This window comes from Schistocerca serialis, chromosome 1, assembly GCF_023864345.2.
Source record: "Schistocerca serialis cubense isolate TAMUIC-IGC-003099 chromosome 1, iqSchSeri2.2, whole genome shotgun sequence".
Taxonomy (NCBI): Eukaryota; Metazoa; Arthropoda; class Insecta; order Orthoptera; family Acrididae; genus Schistocerca; species Schistocerca serialis.
In genome coordinates, this window is record NC_064638.1 from 394269796 (window position 1) to 394280263 (window position 10468).

The following is a 10468-nucleotide window of genomic DNA, read 5'->3' on the forward strand; positions in this document are numbered from 1 at the left end:
GAAGAGAATAGAAGCTTTCGAAATGTGGTGCTACAGAAGAATGCTGAAGATAAGGTGGGTAGATCACGTAACTAATGAGGAGGTATTGAATAGGATTGGGGAGAAGAGAAGTTTGTGGCACAACTTGACTAGAAGAAGGGATCGGTTGGTAGGACATGTTTTGAGGCATCAAGGGATCACAAATTTAGCATTGGAGGGCAGCGTGGAGGGTAAAAATCGTAGAGGGACACCAAGAGATGAATACACTAAGCAGATTCAGAAGGATGTAGGTTGCAGTAGGTACTGGGAGATGAAGAAGCTTGCACAGGATAGAGTGGCATGGAGAGCTGCATCAAACCAGTCTCAGGACTGAAGACCACAACAACAACCTAACATGCCTTCGTGGGAAGCATTATTAACCATCAGAAGCAGTGGTGAAGGCTGCAGAGGCGATTTTGAAGGGCATATTAAAAAATGATTTCTAGCATGTATTTGGAGATTGACAGAAACGCTGGGACAAGTATATCGCATTCATTGGAGACTACTTCGAGAAGAACCATCAAAATTGGTAGGATGATTAAAGGTATGTTGTCAAAAGAAATTATGATCATTCTTTATCGAACAGCCCTCGTGTCTCTGACCCGTGATTTACTAAGACAGTAAGTAGCAGGCAGTCTTTAGTAGCCTGGCTGGGCCATTAGATGTCCTTTCCGTTCGCGGGAACCCACATGTGGCAATGTTCTGGCCTTCCGGGTGGTCATCTTCGAGAATACGTGCTGTCATTGATCTGCAGGCGACAGCACTGGCCGCTCGCAGTACGTGCTGTGCTTAGCACAGAAAACTCAACTAACAAAATACGAGTTCTTATTTTATTTATTTTAATAGCTGAGTGAGAGGATAGTATCATTACACTGCCAGTTAAGGGAACTTTATTTGTTTGTATTTTAAATATATTGGACTCTCACTGTATCTTGTAATCGTTAGCTACATAATTAGCAGTTCCTGTAAGAAATAAAAATTCAGATTACTTGTTGTAGTAACACAGCCGCATCAAAAACTTTTGTGTGTGCTTTGATAAAAGAAATTTTACCATACCAATAAAAGTTTTTTTTTACCCGCATTCAAAGCACTCTCCCTTGGCGCTATCCTCCTGAAGTAACATTAATAAAGCTCCCGCAAATTCTCATTGGAGAGTCATTTTGAATTCGATCCGTCACGTCTCTGGGTGCTGATCGAATTGTTCTCAAACGCAGTAATGACGGATTTTTCAGTGTCAACAAAAGTTCCTGTAGTTTCCACCCGTGTTGTCATGTACCCGTGAGCCACTTTATGTGTCGCAACTACGGAAAGGATCTTGTGCCTTCCTAAGTCTATGTAAATTACGACATTAGCACTGAGTTTATCTGTCGCCAGCTTCTCCGACATCAATCTCAGTAGCCGATCTTGTGGCTGCATCTATAGCCCCAGTTCCCTGTCCTCTGTCGCTAGGCTCTCAACGGCTTGTTGATGGCGGGCAAACTCAATTTCACCCCGACAAATTACGTCTTATAATGGTACAAACAGGACGTTTGTCTAACTTCGTAACAAGAGTTCTCTTTTACAAAGACCTATAAAACTACTCATGGAACTAAGAGGTATTCTAAGAGAAAAACAGTCCATAATTTTTAAAATATTGTGCAGTGTAATTCTTTTTGGATGATCGTATTTATCACATTCTGTTAGTATATGCACAGTATGCCCCCTTTTCGTTCTGAAAGCATTTAGAGCAGCCAGAATTATATTTCTACTCACTGCTTTTCTTCCGAATACACACATCACCGTTTTTTTCTTCTTTTCAAGTGTACAGCCAAGTACATAAATCAAAGTAACTACCGACGTCAAACGTGTGAGTGACAGGCATGAAGCAACCATTTTAACACTTGTTGAGTCCAGCAAGGCTTCTGATACTGGTTGTTTACATATGTATGTTGTATGTGAACCGGGGACCTAGAAACGACGGAGTGGCTGTGGCAGTGGTCCACAACCCCACGACGACTACAGCAGTGCACTTCACCCCTCCGCCGCTCCACACCGAACCCAGGGTTATTGTGCGGTTCGGCCCCAGGTGGACCCCCCAGGGAACGTCTCACACCAGACGAGTGTAACCCCTACATTTGCGTGGTAGAGTAATGGTGGTGTACGCGTACGTGGAGCACTTGTTTGCGCAGCAATCGCCGACATAGTGTAGCTGAGGCGGAATAAGGGAAACCAGCCCGCATTCGCCGAGGCAGATGGAAAACCGCCTAAAACCATCCACAGACTGGCCGGCTCACCGGACCTCGACGCAAGTCCACCGGGCGGATTTGTGCCGGGGACCAGGGGGCTCCTTCCCGCTCCGGATGTTTCCACATACTGCTTATGAAAATAAAACAGTTGACTTTCGCAGAGATCCGAAGCTACTTTTAAAACAGACATCAACGAGTTGTCTGTGGGTTGGACAGGCCATCATGGAAACAAGTTTTCTGAGGAGCCCCCCTAGATTCTGTTCGTTCCACTGCTTTTCTCGCTATATGTCAATGACGTTTCATCTGCGCTCCATTCCCATAACTCCTATTTATGTACTGATGACGTTCAGGTGTATGCAAGCTCCAACGCTGAGAACATAGTTATTGCCGTGTCATGCACAAATGCCAACCTTTTTAAATACCTGGATCTTAAACTTAACCCTAAGAACTCAATGGTCCTGCTCATCCACCCAAAGTTACACAATTCCGCCTGTTATCGGTGATGGTATCCAATCACCCTGTGGAAAAACAACGAAATGCCATGGCATAATCTTGGTTGCGTATTTAAAATGGAAAGAAAAAATGGTTATATAATGCAGAAAATTTCTCTCTTGCCTACTTGTAAAAGTTAGAAAATTATTTTCACTCAAAATGAAACAAACACTAGTCAAGCCTTTACCCTAACAAAGCTTTACTACTGTGGTGTAGTTCAACGTGGAATACACGAAGGAAACTCCAGACGACTGCAGCTAGCCGTCACTGATTACGTAAGACGTGTGTGTATCGTCGGTTTTTCGTCTCGCAAATCCTTTCTATACATGAACTATAATACGAACAACTATTAGCTGTGTAAGGGAATGACGACAGTGAAAATTTGTGCCGGACCGGGACTCGAACCCCGATTTCCTGCTTTATGCTGAGCGACCACTTTAACAGCTATGGATATTCGCGCACGACCCACGGCCACACACAAATCTCCATGTGTCGTCGTTCCTGCGTAACAATCTCCACTCGCACGCACATTATGTAGTTGCCGTACAGGGGAGGACATTGAAATAGAAAGTCGCTGCTTGGTGTCGGCAGATAAATACGATACTGCAGAGCCTGCGTTAAGAAGAACGGCGCAGTGCTCTTCTTAACAACACAGCCGCTGCAATAACGTAATAATACCCCCTTCTTGCGTTCAGTGAAAATGGATGCGAGCGGATATGTAATGTGATTTTGCGTGATCTTTCATCGATGTCAGATTGGAGACAGTGGTGTGTTACTTAGATTATGTGAGTAATTAAGTAAGAAGCGTGAGATGCTATCTTTATTACAACTCGTTGGTTAAACGCCATCAAGACCAGACGGAGCCAATAACACACATATAAAACATTGAGTGACGCAGAACAGTCAACATGGTACAGTGAAAACAAATTTCTTTGTGTACTGGAATATGATTTATGAACTGCGATTTGTTCATACGTTCTGTTATTTTGTACGAACAAATAATAAGTCACATAACTAAAGTGCTTTCGATCTGTTCTAAGTATATTGGCTACACTGACTCTCATTCACTTCTAGCATGATGGTCCCTCCAGGTTTTACAATCCATGTGAGGTAGCATCTCAACCGCACTTTTTCCTATCGTTGTATTGGTCGTGGTCGTACTATAATATGGGCGCCGAAATCTGTAGGCTTGATAATGTTGCTGTTTGTGGGGTTGAAGGGAGATGTGCAAAAGAAAACTGTAAGCAAGACAACCTGCTAGGTTTCATCAGGGAACAGCTGCCCTCGCATAAGAACATATCGCTGCAGTATGACATGTAACGCAATGTTCTCGAAGTTCAAAAGTGCTTTGAAGTAAATGGTGCGTTATTTGAAAATTTATTGTGAACACTGGGAAATACATTGTGAATTTTTCGAAATGCACTTTTCACAATTTAAGTTTGTGATCTCGACAGTAAACAATCAAATAAAACCATTTCGTAGTGGTTCTAGGCACTTACAGGTGCTCATTTGGTTTACAACTCAGTTTAGAGCCAATTCATATTTGAACACTTTTGGTTCAAGTAATCGTTTCTCTCATCCTATGAAATTCGTACTTTTCTCTTCAAACAACGTGTATTACTACATGAGGAAACTCTGCAACAAGTGATAGCTTAGGTGAGTAAGCGATTTATTTACCTGTAGCTAGTATTACGCTTGGGTCCTCCATCAGAAGATGGCATGCGTTGTGTGGTCAGAAGCATCCGGACACATATTCGTGGGCACTAAAATGGAGTGTCTTCACCCATCACTTTTACTACGGCTTGCACTCTACTGTGGACTATCAGTGAGGTGTGTGAATGTCTGTCGAGCAGTGGCAGCCCATTATTCGTCAAGAACCAAAACGAGGAAAGTTAGTGATTTGGGCGCTGGGATCCAGAGTGAAGTCGACTTTCCAACTCATACCAACGGCGTTCTATTGGGTTCATGTCGGAGCTCTGGGAGATCATATCATTTCAGGAATGTTATTGTCCACAAACCATTGCCTCACAGATGCTGTTTTATGACACAATGCACTGCGATGCTGATACAAACAATAATGGTGTGCTATGTGGTCCTTTGCTGTTCGTAGTACACAATGGTGTAAAACCTGCTCATATCCTTCCACATTTAGCCTTTCTTTAAGCTCAATACAGGGACAAAACCCTAACTACGAAAAACACCTCCATATCGTAACATCACCACCTCCATATTTCACTATTAGCACTATACAAGATGCCAGGTAAGCTTCCTTGCATTTGCCAATCCCAAAACCTTACATCGGATTGCGACAGGGTGTAGCGTGATTCATCACTCCAAATCACTCATTTGCAGTCACCTATTGTTCAGTGCTGGCGCTCCTAACACAACCTCAACACACATAATAAACACTGAGTGACGCAGAACAGTCAGCATGGTACATTGAAAACAAATTTCTTTGTGTACTGACTATAGAAATGTGTGGTTCCGAGGTACTAGACGACTGTACCACATTCTTTCTAGTTTCCTAACCACAGTCGCTGTGCTAGTAGGACTACTGCCATCAGTTTGGAACTCACGAGTGATTGCTTCCGCTCGTTTCATGCCATTTGTAACGACGATCCTTCGCAATGCGCGAAGGTCCCTGTCCGTCAGTACACGAGATCAACCTGTTCGTGGTTTACCTCTGGTTGTTCCATTGCGTTTCCACTTCACGGTCGTGTTACGAGCAATCGAACTGGCAGCTTTAGAAGTGTTGAAATCTCCCTGATAGATTTGTTACTGAGGTGACATCCAGTGACTACTCCTCTCGTAACGAACCCGTTCTGTTGTTAATGATTCTCGACTGACAACAGAATACTCCCTCCACCAGCTGCGACATAGTCGCGTATATGAACAGTGATCCAATACTGTCAAATGTTTTTCATTCCAGTCTTTGATCACAATATCAATTCTTTTAACGATGACAGGTTTCAGTCAGTCATGACCATCCTCAGATCTATAATATAAAAATATATACACCTAGTGAGCAGTGTGTCTTTCAACACAATACAGCATTACGTATCACAATATATTATCATACAACCAGGGAAATGTACAGATAAAATACGGTAAAACGTATCTTTTCTACACCATGTCCTAAAGTGATAAGGCCGTAATGGCATCGTCAAGACATATAAATATATTCAGCACAGCATCGTCACATAGATCTAAAATAAGGTGTAGAATAGGCCACATCGTCCACACAGTCATTTTTGCAACTGGGCCGCGCGGGATTAGTCGAGAGGTTTGAGGCGCTGCAGTTATCGGCTGTGCGGCTGGTCCCGCCGGAGGTTCGAGTCCTCCCTCGGGCATGAGTGTGTATTTGTCCTTAGGATAATTTAGGTTAAGTAGTGTGTAAGCTTAGGGACTGATGACCTTAGCAGTTAAGTCCCATAAGATTTCACAGACATTTTTTGCAACTGGCTACTGAAGTACAGTAGCTATCAGAAATATGTTGGCCTACATCCTACATAGATGTCGCTACTATGGGCTTAGACGTAGTCATCATTTACGTAAGAAACATAATCTGATAAAACACATTAGGTAAAATACATGCAGCAGATTTTAAATATTGATAACTATTATAGAAACCAATTGTGATGCAATAAAAGACGAATACAGTTACCCATATAAAATTATTACAAGGAAATATATAAAGATAATAGGTCTGACACTTTTATGGTGAATTTACCGTCAAAAATTAATATTATGTAGCCAAAACAGTGGGGAATAATATCGTATAGTGAAATCCTAAATAAAACCAGTCTGCTTTTAGAAAAGAGTCTGTTGCACTTTTTGTAAGTCCTCGTCGCCAGTTTTCGTAAATGCCTCGTCGCTACTCTTATGGAGATCGAGTTGCTGCTGTTGTTACGGTACGCCGACTTTGAGTTCGTGAAACAGTGTCTGATGCAATAAACAGCTAAGACAATCTATCCTTGCCACTATTACACATCTATTCCCCAGGGTAGGTAACAGGATAGGAGGACGAAGGTTCTACAACCACGCCCTCTCCAGGCCACAAGTGCCCATCGAGATCATCCGACCGCCGTGTCATCCTCAGTTGAGGATGTGGATAGGAGGGTCGTGTGGTAAGCACACCGCTCTCCCGATCGTTATGATGGTTTTCTGTGACCGGAGCCGCTTCCATTCGGTCGAGTAGCTCCTCAATTGGCATCACGAGGCTGAGTGCACCCCGATAAATGGCAACAGCTCATGGCTGCCCGGATGGGCACCCATCCAACTGCCGGCCACGCCCGACAGCGCTTAACTTGGTGATCTGACGGGAGCCGGCGTATCCACAGCGGCAAAGGTTCTACAGCACTCCAACAAATTAGTAACAAAGTCACACAAAAGAATTAAAAAGGTTTACTTATCTTGGTGACTTGTCGAATGGTGATGTCTGCAATACACAACAGTCTATTTACTTCTAAGACTTTGGTAAATGACGTTCGCTGTCTAAGTCAGTCCTGGACGATGATCTATAAAAAAGGGGACGAGATCTGCTCTTCTATCTTCCGTTGTCGCCCCGTCATTAGTGGATTATACTCGGCCGGCAAAGAACGTAAATAGGCTGTTTAGGTTTTTATGTTGGTGACGCCACGTAGCGCTCTGTATGGAAATCGCTGACTGCGCTGTGTGCAGTCTGTGGCTGGTTGGACTCACTGTTGGAATATTCGCTAGTGTAGTGTTGGACAGTTGGATGTGAACAGCGCTTAGCGTTGGGTAGTTGGAGGTGAGCCGCCAGCAGTGGTGGATGTGGGCAGAGAGATGGCGGAGTTTTGAGAGCGGATGATTTGGACGTGTGTCCATCAGAGACAGTAAATTTGTAACATTGGATGCCATGAACTGCTATATATATTATGACTTTTGAACACTATTAAGGTAAATACATTGTTTGTTCTTTATCAGAATCTTTCATTTGCTAACTATGCCTATCAGTAGTTAGTGCCATCAATCTTTTATTTCGCTGACAGTATTTGCGCTCGCTGTATTGCAGTAGTTCGAGTCACGAAGATTTTTGTGAGGTAAGTGATTCGTGAAACAAACTAAACTCCGTCCGAACTGGCCATGAAGGCCCAAGGGGTACTGACCGGCCGCCGTGTCATCCTCAGCTCACAAGCGTCACTGGATACGGATATGGAGAGGCAGCACACCGCTCTCCCGGCCGTATGTCAGTTTACGAGACAGGAGACGTTACTTCTCAATCAAGTAGCTCCTCAGTTTGCCTCACAAGGGCTGAGTGCCAACAGCGCTCGGCAGACCGGATGGTCACCCGTCCAAGTGCTAGCCCAGCCCGACAGCGCTTAACTTCGCTGATCTGACGGGAACCGGTGTTACCACTGCGGCAAGGCCGTTGGCTAAGTGATTCATGAAGGGTATAGGTTATTGTTACTCAGGGCCATTCTTTTGTTGGGCTAATTGAAAGTCATATTGCTTTTCGCTAAAAATATTGTGTGTCAGTTTAGTGATGGTTCAAATGGCTCTGAGCACTATGGGGCTCAACTGCTGTGGTCATAAGTCCCCTAGAACTTAGAACTACTTAAACCTAACTAACCTAAGGACATCACACACATCCATGCCCCAGTTTAGTGATGATCAGAATAAGTAAAGAGAGAAGTGTCTGGGTACGTTCAGTTTTGCACAGCTGTTTTAAAATCAAAGAACATAAGAGTTTTTCCAGCACTGTCAGTCTATACATACAAAGGGTAAGTTTCAAGAGTGTAAGCTGTTCTCTGTGACAGACTGCCGCAAACCTAGGTCTGGATGAGCGGATGAGAACCTGCGTACGAACCCAGTGCCATACAGTCTGTGCACCAGCTACGTCGGTAATAAGGGCGATAGCTTTATGAGCAGGGGTCCCATACACTGTGTAGTGACTGTGTCCCGCTTGTTTAGGGCAGAGAGTCTGGGAGCTTTATTCGAGAGTCGGCCAGAAGCACCGGCGGGCCCCGCTTCCTTCCTTCCTCCGGCGGCGCCTGCCTATCGACTGGCGGCGGCTGGCGGCGCGTGCGCTGCGGGCCCGCGGCCCGGCCCGGCCTCTGCCGCTGCCGCCGCTTCGCCTCCGCCGTCCTTGGGATTCCCTGCCCGCTTCTTTTGTTTCAGCGGCCGCCTAACGGCGTAGCCACGTACTCTGGGCGTACAACACAGACCGCAGCTTAACCGCGCGCTCTAGGCTCCTGTACTTCCGTGGAGCAGTGTACTTTCAGTGGCTGTTTGTGAGTCGCTCACTCATCTCGTCAAACTGCAGATATTCAAACAATGGGGTGAACACGTTTCATGCGTGCATCCGTGATTTTTTTTTTTAAATTCATGTTCCGATATTTCGACTGAAAACCTTTCAGCCATTCTCAAGGCAAATCGCTTGCAAGTTTTTAAATCACTGTGGAGTAAGCGCGCATGCACCAGAGATAACACTATCGGTAACAAGAGCGTCAGTCATAGATTAAGGGGGGTAGGACGTCAAACGGGCCGGCTTGGAGCAGGAGAGGCACCACAATTAACAAAAAAATTCATAAAACTTTGTCAGCATCACCAGGAAGGGTTCAGAATTCACACTCATAGCAGTGGAAGTTCGAAAACAACGAAATAATTTTTTTACACTTGAAATTTCATCATTTTTTTCACTTGTTGCTATAGGTACACTTTTCTTCATAAGTAAGAGAGATTCTTCGATGAATTGTGCACAGCATACAAACCATACTTAAAGGTGTATGAAACTCAAGAATTTTCCAAATCTATTAAAAACTGTGGTAAAAATTGAGGTAATTAACTATAAAATTTGAAGTTTAAAATATAACAGTTCATTCGTTTTTTCATAAATTAAATAAATTCTAGAGTTCCATACAGATGTGAGTATGGTATGTATGATGTGCAAAATTCATCGAAGAATCTCTCTAACTTATGAGGAAAAGGGTACCCATAGCAACAAATGCATCCATTAGTAAGTGAAAAAAATGATGGAAATTTCACACGAAAAAAAAATTATTATGTTATGTTTTCGAACTTCCACTGCAATGAGTGTGAATCCTGAATCCCTCCTGGTGATGCTGATAAAGTTTTATGAATTTATTTGTAAAAGTATACACACTGGAAATTAAAATGTCCTGTGATGCCTCTCCTGCTCCATGTCGGCCCGTTTCACGTCCTACCCCCCCTTAAATCTCATTCGTCTAAGACTAAAACAAAGCAAGCGCAGAATCAAAGAATCCACAGCGCTTCCGAATATTGTTGATAATTATGGCTGACACGAAGATTCAGAATATTTCCTTTGAGAACGCGGACGTAAAATGATTTGTCGGCTGCAAACGCTTTCTCGGTTGAGCAGGTTGTCTACTAAATGCATTTCCACAGATTATTCGGCCACTGAATCCCAGTAGGGTGAATCTGTAGCCACTGTCTTAAATTTACCGTAATCCATGGAGTAGTCAGTGGAAATGCACTGGTGTCCAAAAACTGCTATATTCCCGTCCTGTGTCTAATTCACGATATAATCATACAAACTGTCAATCTCATAGCCGTTCCATCGTGTTCTGACTGAAGGTGGCATTCCGATCAACGGACAACCACGCCAGCAATGACGTCAGGGCACTTGTCAAGCGGGATAGTGTTTGCAGGGTAGTCCCAAATCCACAATCGCTCGGTACACAGTCACAGGCGGTGCAGTATGGCACATACAAGACGCCAAAATGGTTCAA

General features: G+C 43.9%; 1 pseudogene; it reads right to left on the bottom strand.

The window, feature by feature from the left end:
- Window positions 1–8014: 8014 nt before the first annotated feature.
- Window positions 8015–8132, bottom strand: LOC126419884 (5S ribosomal RNA; annotated as a pseudogene).
- Window positions 8133–10468: the final 2336 nt, after the last annotated feature.